Source organism: Symsagittifera roscoffensis, chromosome 3 (assembly GCF_963678635.1).
Source record: "Symsagittifera roscoffensis chromosome 3, txSymRosc1.1, whole genome shotgun sequence".
NCBI lineage: Eukaryota > Metazoa > Xenacoelomorpha > Acoela > Convolutidae > Symsagittifera > Symsagittifera roscoffensis.
Window position 1 is genome coordinate 52214007 of NC_087064.1, and position 24692 is coordinate 52238698.

Below are 24692 nucleotides of genomic sequence, written 5' to 3' on the forward strand. Positions count from 1 at the left end.
AACCTCGTCCAGCTCTGCGTTCCATAGAGAACCTCCAGAACTCTTCTGCTGCTCGACAGCTCTTTGATTAAATGTTTTTGTAAATAAAGATTGTTTGGTTTTGATTTCGTTTTCTGTAATTAATTTCTTCAATTTCATTTTAATTATGAGAATAGATGAGAGGTTCAAGGTAAACCATTGAAAAACAATTAGAACTGAGTTAAGCGCTCCGAACTCGCACACATGTTAAAAAATTTGATTAATTTTTGCACAAAAATTCGGAAAACACTAGAAAAACTGTACACAATTAAAAAGTTACCTAATCGATATTGCATCTTGTACACACTTTTAACCTTTTGTAGAAAAAATTGAAACACTTTTTCGCATTTTGTCGAAAAAAAGTAAAACACTTTTCGCATTTTGTCGAAAAAATTGAAACACATTTTGCATTTTATCGAAAAAAGTAAAACACTTTTCGCATTTTGTCGAAAAAATTGAAACACTTTTCGCATTTTATCGAAAAAAGTAAAACACTTTTCGCATTTGTCGAAAAAAAATGGAACACTTTTAGCTTTTTGTAGAAAAAATTGAAACATTTTTCGCATTTGTAGTGAAAAGTGAAACACTTTTTGCATCTTGTTATAAAAAAAGGAAACACTTTTCGAATCTTCTCAAAAAAATTTGAAACACTTTCCGCATTATGTCAAAAAAATTGAAACACTTTTTACAACTTGTTAAAAAATTGAAATGTTTTTTGCAATTTTTTGAAAATCAAAAGAAATGTTACATCTTTCTTAGATGTTTGAAGTTTTTTTTGCAAATGTTTTTGACAACGGTGATTTTTTTTCGGTAATTAATGGTAACTTTGTAAACGTATGAGTGAAAATAGATGGAATATCAGAAGTTTTTCATTGAAAAATTGACATGATCACTATTTACAAATCCATAACCATCAATAAAACAGTCAATTTTTTTTAACAATTCATGTTCAAATTTTGAGTTTTGTACTTTACGAACTCTTTCTAGAAAAGCTGAACCAATAGTTTGTGTGGAAGCTAGTTTCTGGTTGGAACATAAAAAGTGACGTTTGAATTTTTTGCGTAACAGTCTTTTCTTTGCAACACTTGGCATTTTTTCTGCTCCTTTCCATCTCAAATTGTGATGAACAGCGCGGTCAAGTTGATTGATAACTTCGCCAGAGTGTAAAGACAATCGATAATTTGGTATGTGAAATGAAAATTACCCAATCGTTGCAAAATTTGATCGAAAGATGAACCAATCAGAAGTATGTGAAACTTACAATTTTCCAAAGAACAGTAAGAATTGTGGGTAGAGACACAAAAACTATTGGTTACTATATACTTTTCGTAAAAATCACTGGAAACGGAAATAAATAGCGATTTTTGACAATACTCTGAATAAAAGCTGGGAAGAGCTTGACACATAGCTGCAGCCATCTGAAACAATGATTTTTGCTGAGAATTGTGGATTTATATAGGACCACTAACACCTACACAATTCCATATTTGGAAATTTCCCTCAAAAATTCCAATTATAGTTCTATTTCCTTTTATGGTTCAGTGAATGACTCATATTGTTTACTTTCAATTTCCTTTAATCTCAAAATCATTTCTCTCATTTCTCTTCATCTGATCAGTCTGTTCTTCAAAAATGTTCTCAAGAAAAAACACAAGTCCCAATTACATTGAATTCTCAAAAAATCAAACAAGAATTGGGAGATTTGCTTGGTCCCAAAAAACCTACAAAGGGAAAATTTATTTTGAGCCCTGCTTTCAACTATTCAAGAAAAATGAGTTGGGACAACTCGAAAAAAGACAGCAAGTCTATCTCGGTGAAAAAGAAGGAGAAGCAATCTCAGCAATTAGAAATACTGTTGTTCACGATGCTGAAAACCTTGGACTCGTTCCTATATTGGAACTCACTTCTGACAAAGAGTCAACTATGGATCAGGAGCTTGCCAACTGCAACAAAGTGTATGACATAGCAACATACAATAGAAGACAAGTTTGTGTCACGATCAAGAGGTACAATATTAACAAACCTCCCTACATTCAGATTCGACTGTTCACCGCAAAAGAGAATGAAGCAATGAAACAAGTTGCCTATGTCAACTATACTTTGAACGAATTCAAAGAACTGTCCCAAATTTTGGGAGACTTTATATTTGTTGAGAACTGTAATGTACAAAAATTTGTGTTATTTATGTTTTTGTCTTGTAATTTAGCAATTTATCCTCAAAATCATTTTTCATTTAGTATTGGTGTTGAACAGTATGAGTTGGAATATTGGTTTTTCAAGAAATTTACTCTTAAAACTTCACAATAAATTGGGACTTTTTCATATTGTTCTAGAAGAAAAGTCCCAAAAAATTTCACTAACAATTATAGAATCTCAAAATTTACCAAACTTGCAGAATTTGGACGTAGACTCACAAATATCTCACTTTGAGTGGACTCCGCATAATGGTAGAAGAAAAATTCACATAGGATACCGATCTGATACCAAAAAATAGATCTTGTAGAATATCGTAGAAATGGAAATCAATGGAAAAATAATCAATCTTTACAACTACAAAGAGAAAAATATGATAAATTACTTGATATGCTTCCTTCATTACTAGGTTATTTAGAGACCTTCAAAAAATCTTGTATCATTATTGACGAAAGCACTGTAGAAAATGAACGTACAGAAATTGAATGAAACTCTAAGAGTTTTAGAGATTATTAGGCAAGATTTCTCATCAAATACAGAAAGAAAAAATTTATTTCTGTGTACCTGTATTGTTTTGAACCCGGACATAAATTTAAAAGAAATGGAACAAAAATTTCCTTTTGGCGGACTAATTGGTTACGGAAATTCCTGTATGGATTACTTTTTTGCAAACTCCAAAATTTTTAGACTACATGCAATTCTACATGACTCTGCTGGATCTGTGAAATCTACTACAAAAAAAGGTCCTGGTTATTGTTATGTTGCACCTGGTCTCCCCAGTTCATGCTTTCTTGGTCACGTGACTGGATTATTTTTCTGATTATATGTTAAAATATTTGCTTCATCAGTATATGCATTGTTTGATTGTTAATCATTTTAAACAAAAAACTTCAGAGAAATCAGTTAACAGAATGAGTCTAGTTGTTTTGGATATTGAATGTATTGAAAGCAATATAGTGAAAGAATAAGTAGTTTATAAGGATGGACAAACAGAAGGATATTCCATTCTTCCTCCCAAAAAATTCAAACCAACATCCCAATCTTTTTGGTGTACACAGCATCTTCATGGAATCAATTGGAGCAGTGGTTACGAAAAAAATACTGAACTTGAAAAATTTTTGAAAAATCTAGAAGCCACAGACACGGAATTTTTTGCAAAAGTTTATGAAAAATGTAAGATTCTATCAGAATTTTTGGAAACAAAGATTATTAATTTGGATGACTACGCTCGCCCTAAAGTTCAGTTTTTGATATTCAAAGATGAAGAATATGATTGGAGGTGTAGCAACTACCCATTTCGTCATGCAAAAACTCTTCACTGTGCAGAAAGAAAAGCATTTGCATACGGAACATGGACTCGATGTTTTTTTAACAAATTGTAAATTATATTATTCTTAATGTACTACCATTTTCAAACTTTAATTGAATTTCATTGTCAACTTTTTCTTTTTAGAGTTAAGATGGTCGATCAATGTGACAAGCCCGTAAATTTAGGAAATTTTGTTTTTGATGAAGAAAATCATGAACAAAAATCATGGAAATTGTTTGGACGTACATGTAATAGATCTCTTTTAGTTTTTTGTGCCAATTTTTTGTTATAGTTTTGATGCTAGTATGTGCAATCGTTCGAATTATGTTATCTACAACATGTGAAGAAACAACAGTTTGGGTAGCTATTTTATCAAGTACAGTCGGTTATATTCTACCTTCTCCAAAGCTATGATTAAAATAATATCTACCAAAGAACGAATTTTTATTTCTTTAGTTGGACCAAGTGGATCTGGAAAATCGCATCTTATTTTTGATTGGTTGAAAATTGGTACTTTTCAACCAGCATTCGACAAAATTTTTTATTTTTATCAACATTATCAACCTCTTTATAGTCAAATGCAAAGAAAAAACCTTAAATTTATCCAAGGAGTAGATTTTGACTTGATTGAAAATCTCCCCAATTTTGGAACTAAGTATTTGCTTATATTTGATGATTCTTGTGAAGAAATTTCAAACTCCAAACAATTTGTATAAATTGCTACTGCGGGGAGACACAGGGGTCTGAATACAATATACATCAAACACAAATTATTTCATCAAAGCAAATTAGGACGAGATGTAGAGTTACAAAATACACACATAGTTTTATTCAAGTCGCCGAGGGATGTTTTACTAATCAATACATTGAGTCAACAACTAGGTCTAGGATCTCAATTGAAAGAGTGATATCAAGATGCAACACCTTATGGTCATTTACTTATTGATTTAACCCCAAAAACAGTTGATTCACTTAGGTATTGCACTAATAGTGGCTCAGTTCCAACAAAATTTTACTTACCAGCTGGAATAGAGACAAAGTTTTTGGACGATGGGTACACAATACGTCTCTATTCTCCCAATATTTCAAAAATTTTCCCTAAGGCTTCGAAAACATCTCATTCTCAATTGCCCAAAAGATTTCATTCAGTTTCTGAGCGAGTGTTTAGTAAACCTATTAAGAGGGGAGCTTCGAGATCTTCGGAAAGAAGACGTAGTAAAATATCGAAAAGAAATTTCAGAACTAACACAAAAAAGAACTCCTCTACACAAAAGAAGAATTATTTTAAGTTCAACTAAAGGGTTAAAATTGATATCTATCATCACCCCTTTTGTCATTAAACGATTGACATAGTATGGAACAGTTTGTTTTAATTCCGTACTCAGTTTATCGATCACAAAGTACACTTCCAACAAAACAAAAGTTGGAACAAAAGCAAGAAAAAGAGGAGATTTTACCAAAAAGTTTTGATTCTGTTTTCAGTGCTGTAAATGCGAGGTTGAAAACGAGCAACAATAAGCATATTATTGATTTAATTTTGTATTCTCCTAGAATTAAACTCAGCCAGTAAGACAATATTATATTAGATAATCGAGATACAAAAGAATCTATTGTAGACTTTGTGTGTACACTAAAGCGAAAAAATACCGAATTTCCAGATATTTACTTTACTATTTTGGAAGCAACTCAACTTCCTCCTAAACTTGTTATTAACAAGAATGTCAAAGCAAAAGATAGAGGAACTTGGATCCCTTTCAAATTCTGAAAAGGTAAGACTAAACAGATTGTATTCTAGGGGCAGAGGTGCGTTCGGTTCTATTCAAAACTTGAGTAAAGCGAGTGGTTTATCAAAAAAGAAAGTAGAAAAGTTTTTACAAACCAAGACATCGTATACAAAATTTGGTCCACCAATCAGGTCTTTCCGAAGACTTCAAGCGTTTTCTAAATATATCAATGAAATCTGGTGTATGGACTTGGCTTTTGTAGACAAGTTAGCTAGTCAAAACAATGGAATCAAGTATTTATTAGTTGCTGTAGATATTTTTTCGAGATTTGTCAGAGTTCAAACAATGAAAACAAAGTATGCCAAAGACACTTGACAAGCTTTTAGAAAAATGATTTCTCGAAAAAACACTCCTGAAAAACTTTGGGTTGATAAAGGAACAGAATATGGGGGAACTTTTAAAAAGTTTTTCAAGGAGAAAGACATTGAAGTTAACTCAACAATGAGTGAAACAAAAGCTGCATTTGCCCAAATTTGTGTCCAAATTGCAGCAATTTGTTTCTACATTGAACTGCCGCAAAAATCGATCAATTGGAAAATCTCCCAGAGATGAGAAAAACAGTGATTTTTTATCAATATTGTATAACAAATCATTCAAGAAATATACTAAACCAAAATTCAAAATTGGTGATAGAGTTAGAATTTCGAAAAAAGATATTCCGTTCTGAAAAGGATACAAGCCACAGTTTACAGATGAAATTTTTGAAATTTCGGCAATATCTACAGAAAAACCTCCAACATACATCATCAAAGATCTCGAAAAAGAAGAAATTCTGGGAAAATGTTATGAAAAAGAGCTGAGAAAATGTTCAGATTAGTGGTGAGTCATTTTTTAAATTGAGTTTCTATCGATCAGTTGTCATGGATTCTTTTACTATTGAGCTAGTTTCTAATGCTTCTTTTAATTGTTATCCGAATAACAGTCTTAGTTCCTTTACAAATTTTCTAACGGAACAAATACATCTAAAAGGAGAATGGGAGGTTGCTATTTCAGAAATACCGTACCCTTCTTTGTATCAAAACGTTACAGAGGGAAAGTTTACTTTCGTAGATGGACGAGAAAGTCCTGAGGAAAAAAGAAAGATTCAACCGATGCATGTTGAACCTGGATTGTATCCAAGTATTGTTGATATAGTTGTAGCCATGAATGACAAAGCTCAAAAACGTATATGCGCACAAAAATATGAATATAACGGAATTTATGTATCAGTAGATAAGATTACACAAAAAGTTGCCATTCATACCTGAGGATCAATCAGTGTTTGTAATTCAAACTGCTGATTTGAGTCACATTTTTGGTTGTGATTTGAAACAAAATCAGACAGGTGTTATAATGAAAGGAAAAGGACCACATTATCCTCAGTATTCTTACGACATTATAAGAATACATTCCTTAATGATTTATAGTGATATTATAGAATATAATATAGTAGGCGATACAAAAACTCCATTACTGCGTTGTATTCCTTTCATTTCCAAAGTAAAAAATGGAGACATAATATCTACAGGACAGTACATGAACTATCAATCCTTCACAAATCTACAATTTAAAAAATTATTTAAAAAATCCTTCCACAGCATAAAAATAGAACTAAGGGATACTACAGGTGAAAAAATTCCTTTTGTGTCCGTAGGAATTACACGAGTTGTACTCTTGTTTCGCAAGATTTCGGATAATCATTTTTGATTTATACTTCATACGAAATGGTTTCTCAAAGTTCAGCTAATTTTCCTATTTTTCGTGGACATGCAAGGCAGCGTGGAAGAGTATTTGGTGCTCTTGCACAAACTCTTGGGAGAACTGCAATTCCATTCATTAAAAAATATATAGTCCCAGCTGCAAAAAGGATCAGATTTATTTGAAATTGCCGCTCCAGAGATTGGAGAAGTTGTCAGTGGACGAAAAAAACTCAAAACGTTTGCAAAAGATGTTGGAACAAAAACAGTTCGAAAACAGCTGGGAGGTGGAAAAAAAAAAGAAATGTAAGCGTAGAACAAGAAGAACCATTTCTCGAAAGAGTAGTTCAAAAATCAGTCGCTCTCGCAAAGACATTTTTGACATGATAAAATGAGTGTAAATCAAAGTAGTCATTTTCGGTACGGAGCGTTTACAAATTCTTCTTTGGAGATTTTTGATAAAGTCCCAGTTTTGGAAACAATTATGTCATCTTAAACACAAGAAGTATTCCCCAGTACTTTTCTGGATGAAAGCAGTATTGAGTTTGAATTTGAAACGGATCGTAATCTCTACTTGGATATGCGTGATACCCATCTTAGCTTAAAGCTTCAACTATTCAAAGGAAGATTGTTTGATGCTTTCAAAAAAAAAGCAGAACATAAAGCAAAATCGGAGGAAGATTCAGATGAGGAACCACAAACTTACTTAACTTATGTAAACAATCTACTACATTCTCTATTCTCCAACTGTGAAGTTTATTTTAACAAAACAATGGTTTACAATGCCAATGGGTTATATCCTCATAAGGCACAGATATCGAACGAATTCAACTCGTCAGCAGTGAGTAATAAAGGAATTCTTGCTTGTCATGGATACAGTTTTGAAGAAAATCCTGATGCATTTGATATGTATCCATTCACTGATAGAGCAAATTCCTTGGGAACAGGGATAACTTTTTCACTCTATGGGAGGCTCGCCATTGATTTGTTTACTAGCGAAAAACTGTTGCTACCAAATACCAAAGTTCGAATTAAACTTATTCGAGCTAGACTTAATTTTTACATGTTATCTGATAATCCAAATATCAGTCTGAAAATAGTTGATTGTTCACTGTTTACAAGAAGAAATTTAGTAGCTGAACCTAATCATCAATATTTGCAATGGAATCTGGAAAGGGAACCTGCTCATTACAATTACATGGAAACTATAGCAAGAACCTTTATCATTCCATCTCGTCAAAACCAGTTTATTCAGGAAAATGTTTTCAATAATGCCCCAATCAGAAGGATAGCTGTTGCAATGAATACAAATTCGGCTGTTGCGGGATCTTTTCATGAAAATCCTTTCATTTATCAACAATTTCATTTGAGAGAGCTTAGAATTATTCGGGGTGGAAGAGCAATTAATTCATTAGATACAATTTCTCCTGGTCGACCCTATGTTACAACAATGAAAGCAATGCAGTTTAACGAAGATTTTCCAGCTCTTCCTATGGAAGATTTTCAAAATCACTATATTCTAGTTTTCGACTTGACTTCACTACAGGATGCCGCTGAACACTTGCATTATCCAGAACTTAGTGGAGAAAGCTTGAGATTAGAAATGTTTTTCCAATTTCCCTTGGAGCAAGTAACGGAAGTGAAAGTCTTGGGAGAAAGACTATCAAATATTCAAATTGACAAATTCGGAACAGTCGCTAAAAATGTTTAATTTTTTTGAGTTTTCAGGTTCCTATAAAAATGTTGTAACTTTTTTGGGACTTTTCTTTGTTATTATCTCTGTACTATCTATATTGTTTTTCTTCAGACCTAAAGCTCCAGAAAAAATAGAGAAGGAATGCTGTTTACTTGAAAACCCGAGACACTTCTTCAACCTAGTCTGTAAAACAGTATTCAATAAACTTTGCCCACTATATAAGGCTTGTGTATGGGACTTTGTTGATTCAATTCCTAAATGTGTGTAAGTCATTATTCTTTCTTTTTTTTAGCCTAAAGTACACTATCAAACTATCAATGTCATTTTTAGCTGTAAATCAGCCTACAACTGCAAAGATGGATAATTTTTCATTTTCGCAAATTATTGAAATAATTCCAGAGCTCAGGTTCAAGTACATGGGATCATACCCTTCTGATACAGTACCTCAACTAACAAAATACTCTTTTGCAATTATTACCTCAGCCCCAAGCAATGATAGAGGAGAACACTGGATTATGATTGCTCGACTGGATAAAAGCTACTACTTTGCAGATTCTTTGAGAAGAAAGAGATCAACTTACCCCTTTTTGACGAAAAAGTTTCGACGAATGGTTCCTCGAAAGCTACAAAAGACTGATAATTTGTGTGGTTTCTACGCAATTTATTCAGCTTTTCTCCTTTTTAAATTCTTCCAAAAGAACTTGAATAATGTTCATGATGTGTATGTTTTGAATTTTATCAGTAATTTTATGTAAAAGTGCATTTTTTTGTAAGTGTAAATTTTTGCAGTAATTTTACTATACGATGTAGTGAATTGTTTGATTATTTATGTAATTTAACTTTTCAAATTCTTTAAATATTTTTACGAAAAGCATCTTAGCAACTAACCCTTTGATTAAATACGGAGAATGATGATGGAATATGGATGTTGTAGTCCTCCAGTTGAAAGAATTAACGATAGAGTAGATAAATTTACGAAAATTGTAACCAACTTCTAGTAAATTGTATAATTTTTTTAAAAGTTTACTCTCAGAAAGATGGAAAAATTATTAAACAAAGATATCAGAACCAAAAAAAATATGATATCATGTTTTTCTCAGTGTAAACTTTCACCGTGGCAGAGCAATTGTTAAATTTGGATGATAATTTTTTGGAAAATTTGGAAATTTCTAAGGATTTTTTAAAGATTAAAGACAAAGTGATGAAAGAGAACTGAAATTAATCGTAGCTAGATATATGACAGAATAAATAAACCAGTTGAGGTAAAAATAAATGAGATAATTATGTGAAAAAAGATAAAATAAATCATAAAATAAATAAGTGTAATGAACCTGTCATCCGTTCTCCAGATAACCTGGGGGAAAAGATTAAGTGGGATATAAAAGTAATCAACCGTGAGGAGCTGTCAAGATTCCCCTGATATCCCGTGGAGCGGAATAACTAACCTGTCAAAGATAATCCCCTCTTGACATTTTTCCCCAGATAACCTGAGGGAAAATAAATAACATGAAATGAGAATTTAAAAAGATTCTTTCGAGAAAAAAAATATTCTGTGATATATTAGTTTATGATCCCATACTCTAAATCGAAGCTTAATTTTTGTCGAAACTTACCATCTAAAACTTACCATCCAAAAAAAATTTTTCGATTTTTTAATATAAAAATGTTTTTTCAAGCTAAAAATGTATTTGCAAGTAAGACTTAAAAAATTTTCAAAAAATTTTCTGCAACTTACCTTCTGAAACTTACCATACCGAATTTTTGTAAGACAAGATAGTCCTTACATATCACAAATCGTAGAAGTTAGCTAACAAACGCAAATATCGGCAAAATTGAGCTCAAAAAATTCGGGCGCCAAAAATTTTTCTGAAACTTACCATCTTACCATCTGAAACCTCGTATCTTAATACATTGGGAAACCTATTCCCTATCCTAATACATTGGAAAATCTATAGCCTATCTTAATACATAGGTTGCGGACCGGATACTCTATAGCCTATGTTAATACATGGGGGTCCGCAGGCACCCCCCTGATCAGCTCACCCTTCTACTACTAAGATATAAAAAAATAGAAAAAAGATCGAAAAGAAGGATTGAAAGAGAAATCGAAAAAAGATTAAAGAAATTTAAGAAAAAAAAGAATAAAAAAAACATAGAGTGAAAAACAATTATATCAAAATGAAGAACAGAAAAAGATTGAAAAAGAAGGACTGAAAAAAAGATAGAAAAAAAGAAAGATAGAAGAAAAAAGTAAGAAAAAAGATCCAAAAAGAAGGATAAAAAAAGATTAGAAAAAAAGATAGAAAAAAAATTATCGGAAAAAAAATCAATTAGATTGAAAAAAGATAGAAAAAAAGACAAAAAAGAAGGATTGAAAAATAAGATAGAAAATTAAAAAAAAGAAAGATTGAAAAAAGATTGAAAAAGGATTGAAGAATCAAAAAAACATAGAGTATGAAAAAATATCGAAAAGAAAAACAGAAAAAGATTGAAGAAAAAATCTTTAAATTTTCTGAAATTTTATGAAAAATCACAAAAAAACATTATATCTCGAAAACTAAAAAGATTTGAGCAGTCATATGTGGAGGCAAGTATTGTAACTCCTGAGAGTACACTGACAGCACACAACAAGGTAAGGAATTTCAAATTTGGGGAAAAAATTAATTCAACTTTTGAAAAAATTACAAAAAACGTCATATCTCGACGAATACTACAAGGATTTGAGCAGTCATATTTGAAGGCCAGATTCACAACCCCTGAGTTACCATGACAGCGCACAACTAATGGCAAGGGATTTCAGAATTTGAAAACAAAAAAAAATAATTGGTTTTGAAAAAATCACAAAAAACGTCGTATCTCAAAAACTACAAAGATTTGAGCAGTTATATTTGGAGGCAAGATTTGTAATTCCTGAGAGTACCCTGACAGCACCGCACAACAGGGTTAAGGTTTTCAAATTTTGAACAAAAATAACCGTTAAGTTTTCTGATAATTTTTCGAAAAATCCTTACGAAAACGTCATATCTCGAAAACTACAAGGATTTGAGCAGTCATTTTTGGAGGCAAGTATTGTAACTCCTGAGAGCACCCTGACAGCACCCAACTAAAAGGTAAGGCTTTTCAATTTTTGAAAGCAAAAATTACAACAAAATTTAAGTTTTAATTTAGGGAAAAATAGATATTATAAAAATAAAAAACAGATCGAAAAGAAGGATTGAAAAAGAAATCGAAAAAAGATTGAAAAAATTTAAGAAACAGGAGAATCAAATAAACGTAGAGAAAGAAAAAAATATCGAAAAGAAGAACAGAAAAAGATTGGAAAAGAAGGATTGAAAAAAAAGATAGAAAAAAAGAAAGATAGAAGAAAAAGATAAGAAAAAAGATCGAAAAAGAAGGATAAAAAAAATTAGGAAAAAGGATAGAAAGAAAAGGATCGGAAAAAAACATCAAAAAGATTGAAAAAAGATAGAAAAAAAATCAAAAAAGAAGGATTGAAAAAAAGATAGAAAATTTTAAAAAGGAAGATTGAAAAAAGATCGAAAAAGGATTGAAGAAATTTAAGAAAAAGGAGAATAAAAAAACCTTAAGAAAAAAAAGATCGAAAAGAAGAACAGAAAAAGGAAGAAAAAAAGATGGGAAAAAAGATAGAAAAAAATTGAAGTAAAGAAGGATTGAAAAAACGGTAGAAAAATAAAAAAAAGATAGAAAAAAGATCGAAGAAGGATTGAAAAAAAAAGTAGAAATTAGAAAAAAAAGATCAAAAAAGAAGGCTAGAAAGAAAAACAAAACATCGAAAAAGAAAGATCGAAAAAAAGATAAAAAAAGAAAGATGAAAAAAGATCGAAAATCCAGGATCGAAACGATTGAAAAAAAATAGAAAAAAAGATTGAAAAAGAAGGATTGAAAAAAAAAGATAGAAAAAGATGAAATAAAGATCAAAAAAGAAGGATCAAAAAAGAAGGATTGAAAAATAAAAAGAAAAGATAGAAAAAAAGAGAAAAAAAGATAGAAAAAGAAGGATCGAAAAAAATTAGATAAAAAGATAGTAGAGAAAGATCGAAAAAGGAGGATCGAAAAAAAGGTTGAAAAAAAATCCAGATAAAGATTAAGCGAAAGAATTGGAGACAACCGTATTGGAGACAGTAGCATTATTTTGAACTGAATCGTCGAAACCAAATTGAAAGTTGAAAAATTAGGAGTCGGGTAGACAGACATAGTCAAATTAAATGAAAAAGCAGGTAAATAGACAGACAGACCTAATTTGGCCTCGAAAAAAAAATAAAGAAAAGTTATCGACCTTGCGCAAAAGTAATTGAAAAAAATTATTCTTAAGCATTGCAATATATGCTACAGCTTGAACATGAAATTTTTTTTTCGTTAAACATGCAAAATTATTATGCTTTAACATGGGAGATAGCTGTCACTCGCATTTAAATATAGTATAGATTGTTTAACGTTTGTTGAGTGTGGTGAAAGTTGGGGTTAAGAAAGCTGGGCTCAAGAGTCAGAGACTCTTGACCCCATTACACTACAAAATTTAGAATCATGAGAGCCTAAAAGCTGTTAATAAATTCCTCCACTGTAGATAGAAAAAAGAACGTCTCCATGGCCCGGTCCCAAGATACCTCAACCTGCAAAGTCATTGAAAACAGTTCTCAGTAACGTTTAATTCTTTTTACTGGAATAAGTTATACCTCACTTTTGGACCATTCTTTTTCTTTAATGTTGCAGGGGTAATATCAAACTTTGTATTTTTACTGGCAATGAATTGCATGTATTCAATTCATTTTCAATAGGATTTTGCAGGATTTTTTTTTAAAAAACCAAATCAGACAAAATCAGCTATGTAGATAAGCATATCTTGGATAGAAAAACGTTCAGAAATTTAAAGCCTATAGGATTCGTAACATTGTTTTGCCAAGTTTTTTTCTAATTTGAACCTGAAAATGTTGACAAGGTTTTTAAAACTGAGGCGGTAGTTGATATTTGCTAGTTTTCAGGATACTTATGTTCATCTACTTTGAAGGGTTAAATTCGATTTTTTAGCTTTGAAGGTACAACAATCTTATCTTTGCAGCCATCTTTTGTAAAGTTAAGTGATTGGACGTTTTTGATTCGGCATCCTATTTTCTGCAAGCAGAGACACTAAAAAGTTCCAGATGTTTTCTGGCGTTAAATCATCGCAAACAATTGTTAAGTTTATTCATTTTATTAACACAAGAAATTTAAAATGTTAAAACTAACGTTTTCGCACATTTTGTGCATCATCAGGATTAAAACTTTTTTAGCAATATTTACAGAACGATCAAAGATCTGAAAAATGAGAAACATGTCTAAAATTGCTCTAAAACATTTTGACTAATCAAGTATAAAAACAACTGTAATTACATAATGAATTACGTAATCATCAATAATTTTTTCCTGTTAATTTCTGAGATTGGTAAGTTTTTTGTTCTTTCATGGTTATAAAAATTTTAATTTGGGAATATTTTTGATTCTGACATGTCACTTTTTTTAACATTTAGCCATGTTATACAAAGACTAAAATTTTAGTGTTTATTCCCGGTTCCTGAATTCATCGCGTGTGTTAATCCTCGGCTTTCCCTCCAAATAAGCAAAGCGTCTAGTGTGAGTAGCTTATGAGTGTTGACTTTTTGGTCTATAATCTCTGAATTCAGCTCAGCAGTACCGACTACCTCCTTATTATAGAGAGTTGCAAAAAGTTCGGACAGACAGAATTAAATAAAAAGAGAACTTTTCTAGACATCAACGAAAATTAAAACTGAAATAAACATAACGTCGCAAGTTCAAAAAGAAGAATTACGGGATCTACCTAACAATCCCCATTTCAAGAAAGGGGAAGAGATTGTTAATAAGATTACCTGCAGCGAACTTTCGACCAATCAGAATGAGGCAAAATTCGAAATTATTGTTTTTATTTACAGGGATGGAGATTCTTCAGTAGATACATTAGGGGGGGGGGAGATTGTTAAGTTGATCCGAGTTTCGCTCAAAACCTATAACCACGGCGGGCAATTGCATCCGAAGCGTCGAAATGCTTTATTGTAAAATCTGGATGTTCATTGCAGTATTTAAAAATTAAGCTAGCATAATCATCGGATAATCGACGATCTCGCATTTTGAATTTGGCCTGACAAAAAATTCGAGGTTGTTTGGCTTCAGATTTTGCCTGCAAAAAAGCGTCGAAAAGCTCTTTTTAATTAATTCTGTCTGTCCGAAATTTTTGCTTCTAACTATACATTCTAACAAGTGTTGCCTTACTGGGGAGTCCCCTTTGCGGTGTTCATCAACCCTTGCGGCTAAATGTCGGACATAGGTGGTGTTACTTTCACTACATGTAAGCTTTTACACCACTTTGGATCTCAGTTCACGAGCAAAGGAATTTTTTGAGGGATGGCAAGAATGTTTTCAATTTTCTTGTAGTAAAAATTATTTCTGACCGGGATATTTGAGGAACCTTTGCAGCTAACAGTTGAGATGGATTGCCTCGAGATTGCATTGTAAAAAGGGGGATGAGTCTTTTAAACATTCATCATTTCTCGGTTCTGATGCCTTCACCTCTAAATTTTTCTTTCCCTCAATGGTCTTGTTAAGAGTTTCAAACACTACCCTGTCCGACGAATTTTTCGGATAGTGATTTTCAATCCATTGCTTCCGATTTTTTTTCAATGCCTGGTCAAAACTTTCCCATGTTGAGGTACCTCTGAAAACCCTATGAACCGTCCCTTCAACAACGTTTCTTTTGTACTGCAAATGTGCGAAACCTCTGAAGTTTAGAATGATGCCGGTATCAGTAGTGCCACTATCAGTATCTTAAGTACGCTTGAAATGGACAATATCAAAAATATGATTCAGAAATACCTGGATTATATAACTGAGGTTTAGTTGAGCCAAAACACTTGACTAATTGTGAAAATACATAATTAAAACAAATGGATATTTTTAATTCTTGTCAAAAAAAAATTACTCAGAGCAATTAGCAGGGAAATAAAATTGTAAGACACGAACGTTTTCGCATAATTGTGAATCATGAGGTTCAAAAGAGTTACACTGTCACAAACTGATCATCGAGCATAAAAGTTTGGCTAAGGCACTCATTTATACAAAATAATAAACATCAACCCATCAAAGCTCGCACATTTGAATTTCGCGCCAAAGTTACATCAAGATTATATCATTTAGCTTAAACTTCTGAGATATTCTTCTCAATTTGTGATACTTCTTTTTTTTTCAAACATAATTTCCCAATTTTTCTCATTTTCCGGTTTTGAAACATGTCAATTATCTATAAAGTTTTTCATTAATTTTTGTTAGTCGATTTCGGAACTATAGTTTAATGGTTAACTCCCTGCACTTGAACACATCGCGCGCGTTTTTTTTCGGTCTCTTTTTGCAGATATGACGTGCTCCTATTACCAGTAGCTTGACGTTGATGCCAGCTTGGTCTATAACCTCCCATGACATTCCTGCACTCATGATCTCACCTCCACACTGCCTTAGATGTTGTCCTACGGTTGAGTCTTTTTTTCCGGTGTTCAGCTGTTCTTGTTGCTAGATGTTGAACTGTTTGGCCAACAGAGGTTGAGTTACATCAACATCATGAAACCTTATAACCCACTATAGATTTCAGTTCACGCGAATAAAAAGACTAAGGATGGTAGGCAGTTTTTCAGCGTTCTGATGTTGAGAAAAATTGTTGCTTTGATTAATTTCCGCACCTTATATGCAATAATAGGCTTTCATTGCCTCGGTACTACACCATTTTCATGGTAGGTGTGTCAGTTTTATCAATACCCTTTGATGAAAGTTCTTGCCAGGGCTCTTGTCGACCTTTCCTCTGATGCTTCTATCTCGGGTCCTCGAGGCAATCTTACCAGTCCAAGATTCTGGGTATTGTTTGTCAACCCATTGCTTAACATTTACTTTCATGGCCTCATCAATTTTGTTTCAAAATGAAGTGGTTCTAAAATTTTGATGGACTGCGCCTTTTATTATGTTTTTCCTATAACGGAGGAGAGGAGCGCAACTCCTAATATTAAAAATTGTCCCTGTAGCAGTTGGTTTTCTATGCCATCCAAGGAATACGTTTTTAGGTGAGTCCACGTTAACATTAATGTCCCAAAAGGCTAAGCTGCCTTTCTAATTCGCCTTTTCTAAAGTAAAATTGTAGATTAGGATGTAATCGATTTGCAGCGTTTAACAATTCTTCCGGGTCTTGTTTTCAAAATTCTCGCAATTTCAACCACATACCTCACAAAAAAGTTTCATTTCTTTTGAGGTTGGTCTTTTTCTTCCAACTCACCTCATAACGAGCAGAACCAAACAGTGTTAGCTATTTTCCTATATTCAGTTTACTTAAGCTTACTAAAAAATTGATAGAGCTTATTTAGACAGTTTTCACCTTCAACACCTTTCTGTCTACACCTACTAATTTTCCTTTATTCTGGATAAAGCCATTTTGGTTTTCCATCGGCTTGAAATTTCTGGAACACTCCTTCTTCAAAACGATTATGAACTCTTTCAACCACAAAATTGCCAGTATGACTGCAAAAGATGCTCCCATAATCAACCATACTTCTGAGTAAACCTATCATTGCAATTTAAATACATTTGATCTACAGCTATTTTAACAATACCTTCATAGTAACGCCTGCAATATTAGTGTACAAAACTCAACATCTAAAGAAATTATGTTCTCATCGGAGTCCAATTCAGCGTTCTCAAAAATCTCTCGTGCTGGCTGTGTGTTTCTTTCCATGTTCGCTCCCTCAATTTTATCAAAAATTTTGCCAATAATTTGTTCAAGATGTAATATGATCTTCCACGAAGAAATAGAATGTAGAACAGGGCGCAGTGGTATGTCTTTCCCAAGTACTTTTTCTAAACCGACAAACAATCCGTTTGACTACCTGTTAAACTCAATTTGTTCATATATGTCGTTGCCCTTTTCCAGACTCAACAGCTCTTTGTTAGTGTCTTTCTCACTTTTTAGCACCGTCGAATCATCAGTGTTGGTCATTGTTTTGAATTGGTCTGACTGTAAAAGTTCTAGTAGTTTGGTTTCTATTGGTCTTTTTTGTGAAACCAAATTTAACACTTTTACCGAGTGGTACTGCTAAAAATGCTTTACTTTTTTACTGCCTATTAGATAGTGTAAGTTTCACTCGCTTCACATAGGTTTTACCTGCGGCTCCAATATCGCAAAACGACTCCCCACTTACGTCCTGTTTTTCAATTTGGATCAAAAACTATCCACATCAGCCAAAAATTCAAGCTCTTTGACTTTGTTCCAAACTGGTTGTTTGGGTGCTGGGGATAAACATTTTGCACGCACTTTGGCAAATCAATTCCCTCTAAAGCTATTACACTTCTGTTAAAATCTCTGCCTAATGGTCTCTCTTGTCTTTCTGAGAGATTATTCACTGTGCTTGCGTTTTTCTGTTCTCATTTATAGTAAAGTGCAAGACTGACAACCAAAGTTTCCCTTCAATCCCTCACTGTACTATTACTTTTGTTTTCTCTAATTTGTCATTAGTGTTCTTGTGGTCAATCCTATGAGCAGTTTTATCTGAAAACATTGAGCCGCTTGGTCCGTAATAAAAAAAATTTTTCCGGCACCCAGAATCGCAAAAATCTGTACTCTATCGTTTTCTAAGTATTAACTCAGAAACTTAAGTCTATGAAAACATTTAGTTAGCTTAAGACACCGCTTGAGATATTCAAGCACTAATATCCATCGTATAAAGGTAGGGAAAGTGTTGAATTCATATTTTTGCAGACCACGAGAAACTAACTTTTTGAGGCACAAAGCAAAGAACGACAAAACAACACTAGGAGTTTGATGAAGTACAATCCACTTGGCCCTCTCCTTTCGTTTGGCTAGTGCCTCTCTTCTTGTCTGTGAGGGTCTGTTTTTTGTTGATCTAGTCTTTCCAATCTGTCCTGGTATGTTGTCCCGGTTCTCCATCACCAGCCTCATTGATTTCAATTCCTGGGCACTATCTTGATTAAGCTCCAGACAGTCTTTCACCAAATCTGGCTCGTGCTTTCCCTTCCTCTTTGATAAGTGGCATTTGGTCACGGGAATGACCAAAGGGCCGGTTCGTCTCAGCGCTTCTGGGATGATGGGCATGCCCTTTTATCCTAAAGTACACCATTTACCTGATTTAAGAATTGAAGGAATTGGATATCGATTTAAAAACTTTCTAATATGGTTGATGGTGCATATTCTTTGCTCAGTTTCTGTAAAAGATTTCATACTTTTTGTAAACCAAAACAATAATTCAAGTAAAAAGATTTGATCAAACAAAACAATGGTCTACATAGAGTACAACGTAAATGCAAAGCAAAGTTGTTTTTAAAAGTTTGTAGCAAAACGCATCTTGTGTGTACAATGTTTTAGGAAACCGATTCCAAAAGGAAGTCATACTATGATTTTGTTACAAGTGTTTTAAGTTTTCGGCAAAAACGTATCTCAATTTTCATTGGAAAATACCGGTGTTATTGAATTGGTTTGATGATTCATCTCCAAAATCATCAAACCAATTCAATAACACCGGTATTTTTCAATGAGAATTGAGATACGCTTTTGCCGAAAACTTAAAACACTTGTAACAAAATCATAATATGACTTTCCTTTGGATTCGGTTTCCTAAAAAATTGTACCTACAAGATGCATTTTGCTTCAAACTTTAAAAAAAAATTGTAAAATAAGCCAATTTGCAAAAAATTAGAATTAGGTTTGAGTTTTTTAATTAATGAGGAAAGAAATTCTGCGTTTCCTGGCAAAATAAGAAGAATAGATAGCTACTCTGCAAAAGCACAGAATGTTCCGACCATGGTCTTCAGAAAGCTACGGTTTGAAAAATTTTTTCCGAATGAGTGAAAATTTTTCTACTTGGTGTGATAAAAGTATCTTACGCGAAAATTTAAATTGGGCATAATTGACAGTCATAGTAATCAAGGCAAAATAGACGCCATTTTTGCAGAAAAAGACGAGAAAAGCAAAAGATTATTTATAAAAAAAATTTTGAAGAAAACTTTTGAATTTTTTGAAGATTTTTTTTTTCCGAATTGAAGCTAAAAAAGTCGAAAAATTAATTTTAGCATAATAAACTTAACTTTTACGGTTTTAAATTGGACATAGTTTGACTTTTAAGCCTGTTCGTTTGCTTTATTTGCCCAAATTAAGACAAAAAAATTCAAATTTTCAAACCGGTTTTTCTCGACATCATTAATGTGGTTCGAATCACGACTTTAGAATCACGGGTTTTAAAGTTATATAACACTCAGCCCAGTCCGATCATTATATGGTTCCTCATTTTGCGTTGAGAACAAAAAGAAAAAAACTAAAAGACACCCCAATACAAAGTTACTCCTCATTTTTCAAATGGTCGGAATAAAAAACAAAAAACTGTACATAGAAATTAGCAATTATTCAGTGTTCCACGCTCAAATTGAAAAAAAAACAATGATTTAGAGATACCTGGAATATCAAACTGACTAATTGTGAAAAAAGCAGTTAAACTAAATAGAAATTTTGATGTCGTATCTCAAAATGTCAGTACAAGAGTGGAACTCAGAGCAATGAATCAGAAACAGAAGGAATTGGAATGCCGATTTGACTAATTCTGTCTGATTGTTCTTCGAAATGGTTGAAATAAAATCAAACAAAACCACTTTTAGCGTTTCTTTTGCTTCAAAACTCAACCAAGTTTCTTTTTTAAAATTAGGATATGCTGATCTTGAGTAGACAAAAAAATTCAACATTCTGTTCGTCTGCTCGTTGATATAGTCGAAACCAAGTAAGAGCAGACAGGGGTTTGCAAGATTCTAATATTCAGTGTTTTGTAACAAAAAAAAACATCCGGTTTTTTCTACAAAGAAAATTTGAAAAAAAAAGAAAAAAACTAAGACACACAAATGATCATTTCGAATGATCGGATCAATAAGACTGAAAATAAGACAATTATGGGACACTCTTTCCTCAAAACGATTTCGAACTCTTTCAACCACAAATTTGCCAGTATGACTGAAAAAGATGCTCTCAAAATCAACCATTCTTCTGTGTATGCCTATCATTGCAATTAAAGTGCACTTGACTTACAGCTAGGTTTAACAATATCTTTATAGTGATGTGTGAAATGTCTGGAGGCTTCTCTTGCTTATAAAGTTTTCTGAGTGCTTTGTTGATAGCCTCTTTGAGTGGAACTTTAGTTTACAAAATTCAAAATCTAAAGAAATTATGTTCTCATCGGAGTCCAATTCAGCCTTCTCAAAAATCTCTCGTGCTGGCTGTGTGTTTGTTTCCATGTTCGCTCCCTCAATTTTATCAAAAACTTTGCCAATGATTTGTTCAAGATGTAATATGAACTTCCACGAAGAAATCGAACGTAGAACAGGGCGCAGTTGTATGTCTTTCTTAAGTACTTTTTCTAAACCGTAAAAACAAGCCGTTTGAGTACCTGTTGAACTCAATTTGTTTTAAAGATGTTCATATATGTCATTGCCCTTTTTCAGATTATTGATTTTGTTTTGTGGGTTTCATTCACTTGTACACTAGTGTACTTTGCAATAGTGTACTTTGCAATATTTGCAATAGTGTTCTTTATCCTAGAGTACACTATTGCAAATTGTTCACAGGCTGGATGTCAATGGATGTCAATCTTGCCAGAAGACTAAAAGATACCAAATAATTGAAACTCTCTTTTGGGCTCCCAGTCATTTCCGCCCCAAAAACAGTCAATTCCGCTCCAAAAACAGTCAGTTCCCATTTGACTGCTTTTGGGGCAGAAATGACTGGATTTTTGGGGCGGAACTGTCTGGGGCAGAAATGATTGAGGGCGAGAATGTCTGGTCATATCTCTTTTGCAGCCATTGAAAGGGAGCGAAACAAGGATCAGATGATTTGTTTGGCAGCAATTATACCCGCACCTGCTCTTGCATTGTACAAAAATTTTTACAGCAAGAGACGACTGGGTTTGAAAAAAAACTTGGTTTGTAAAAGTCGTAGCAAATTGGTCAAGACAATCAAAACGTACCCGATTCGGGTTGACCAGTTCGAACATACCGCGAGATGGTCAAATATAACGCGAGCTTTTTAAACCAATTTGGATTCAAAAACTCACATTGGGTCAACTCATACGGTGCGATCTAAGTCGAAAATCTCAACCTGCGTCAAAACTGATATCGGACCATTCATCAAAAACACCTGGCTTAATCAAATCATACAAGATTTAACTACACGCGCTTTTGTTTTTACAAAATTGATACCCTGTTGATGCTGTTGAATTACTTGAGTTTTCTATAACTTCAAGTTAAAATTTTCAAAAACGCAGCAAAAGACTTGCTGGAAGGTCGGTAGATTGATTTATGTTTTCAAAAAACGGCTTTTTAGTAGCACCCGGCTTCATACTATGTGCAACCTACTTCACTTTTTTCCAATTTAGCGGCGCAATATTTATATCCGGGTTTCTTGGCCAGTTGTTCCGATTACTTGTATACTAAACATCTGTGATATTACTTTGAAACCTTTTTTCATTATCTGACCGATGTGTAGTTGTTTAAATTTGCCATATCCAGGAAAATTGCATAATTACCTTAAAGTATGTCCAACTCTAGTTGCGTGGAAGTTTTTACAAAAATAAAAGTTAAAAAGTCGAGCGATTAAAAATTTTTCATTTGTATAGTACAAAAATTTGTTACAATGTTTTTTTTTTCAAAAGTCAGCTTCAGAGAAGTTTCCTATTGAATTGTTTTGAGGGAATGAATTTCGAATGAGTTTGTCCAGTCTTCTTTAACCAAAATTCTCTATCCTTTTAAAAACAGTATCAAGGAATGAGTCAACGAAAATTTTGATTTTCATACTAAGCCTGAACATATTGAGTTATGTATTATGTACTATACTCATAGAGTAATTTCAGATAGGGTACACCGTCTGCTCGTCACTTAATTTCGGCCGGATAGATTCGTGCAACTTCTTAGTCTAATACCGATCTTAATCTTACTCTTATATCTCCTAGTCTCAATAGATCTAGTGTACACCGGTTTGCCCGGGAAGGGCATGTAGTTCGCTTTTGGATGCAGTGCCTGGTGAATTGGATCTGTACGTATACTTGAACATCGAGATGGTCATTGTTCTGTTGCAATAGAGTTCCTTTGCTGCGATACCAAGTCGTACTTTAAATCCATTGAGTGTAGTGATTGTAGGCAGCATGTCAGGTGGGTTTGCCATTCCGTAGTTGGAGTGTGATTGGGTTGTCAAGTTCCTTGCTGCTCGTCTTTGGGCTGTATATTATCTATATATTGCATTGTATTATTTACAGATATAAATCTTTGTTAATCTTGTTTTTAGTCATGATTTTGTACTAGTTTTTATCGCAAAAGTGTTACTATTTAGTTCGGTTATTTTTAAGAGCTACTCACACTTGAGTAACTCCCATCAAAAATAGTCTCGTGGAGGTCACAAAGCGTGGATGTAGCACGATGGGTGAGGCCGGCTATAGAGCATGCTCAGGACGTCCTCTTCTGGTGGGTTAGACCAGAAGTGAGGGTATAATTTCATGCTCTCTTTTTGGAGGGTCCTGTTTTTAGTTCCACCTTTCATGCTATTTTTTTACTGGTTTTTCTTCTGTTGTTTTGGTTATGTATTTTTCTCAAAAATCCAATTTGTTTGTTTTGGATTTGTCTTTCGACTTTTTGGTGTTTTGTTCTTTTGTGTTCAGACTTAAAAGTAGTCTTCAAAAGAATAATTTATCCAGTTCTAAGCTGGTGTTAATCCAGTTTGGGTACCGTGGGTTTTCTTTTCTTAGTCATGCTGTTAGGTTATGGTTTAAGGTGTTTAGTAAGCTTGCGTTGGTTAGTTTGGATTATTATATAATTCCTTTCAAACCGGGTTAAAGGAAAGTCTGAGAAGTATTAAAGCTTGTTAGAGTTGTTATCAGTGAAAGTAGAGACTTAAATTCATTATTTTAAACCAATCTTTGTGGGCGAGCAATGCGAATTTGGATAGATTTTATGGGCGAGAGTATACAGAGAAGCGTCTCTAAAAATGTTAGTATTGCTATCTGTAATTTATGAACAATTTTTATCAATTTACTACTTGAAAATTATGAAGTTTACTGATTGATTTAGGGGTTGAAATTGTTAATTTATTTTCAATTGTATGAATATTTACTGCTTTGGGGAGAAGAATTTATATATCAATTTACTGCTCTGTACGGGCTAATTTTATTGCTTCAATTATTGAATAGGTTAATTGAATTTTATTAATTGATAAGAAGTTTCTGTTTTTCATTTTGCTTTTTGTTTTGTAGATGATTGATGATTGTGCCTATGAAGAAAAAAGAAAACATTTAATAAGAATGGTTAGTGTTGCATGAGTTTATTAGTAATGAGGAAAAGCATCATGGATCATATCAGATGAGGTTAATAGTTTAGAGAGCAAACGAATAGTGTGTTTAATTTGCAGAAGTGGCCAAAGCAGTTCGAGTGCTTTAATGATGTTGTGCTCTTCAGTGCTGGGTGATTGTTCGTACGGTGTGTTTTGAATAAGGTTTTATAGTTTGTGATTATAGCGAGTGTTATATATGAATTCCAGGATTGGGACTTCAACGGGCTTGAGGAATTCATGAGGGAAAATTAGTGGGCGGGATTCTTCTACATTTAGGAGATTGTATAGGGGACAGAAGATATACATCTGGGAGATGAGATCGTTATTTCGGGGGTTGCCTTGTATTTTAGTGTCTCTAATACAATAGGTGAAGTTGAGAAAAAAATGGTGAGTTGTATGTAGATTGGGCTTCGTGGATAATTAGATCTCGAAGTTATGAGGTTTGTTAGGGCGATATTTCTGAAATTTCGCGGTACCAATGATAGGGGATGGTTATGATTTAGGTTTTGCAATTGTGGTGCTGTAGGCGTTGTATTCGTTTTATTTCGTGATTCATAATATGTGTTTGGTGTTGTTGATATCTTGGTATTGTTTTCTTTTATTT

At 33.1% G+C, this 24692-nt stretch overlaps 1 protein-coding gene across 1 annotated transcript in view; it reads right to left on the reverse strand.

The window, feature by feature from the left end:
- The window catches only part of LOC134842371 (dolichyl-phosphate beta-glucosyltransferase-like), a 200720-nt gene extending 176662 nt beyond the window's left edge, over positions 1-24058 (reverse strand). Inside the window, exon 1 of the mRNA XM_063858679.1 lies at positions 24049-24058. The gene's annotated coding sequence lies outside the window, so the exon portion shown is untranslated. The remainder of the gene's footprint in view (positions 1-24048) is intronic.
- Positions 24059-24692: the final 634 nt, after the last annotated feature.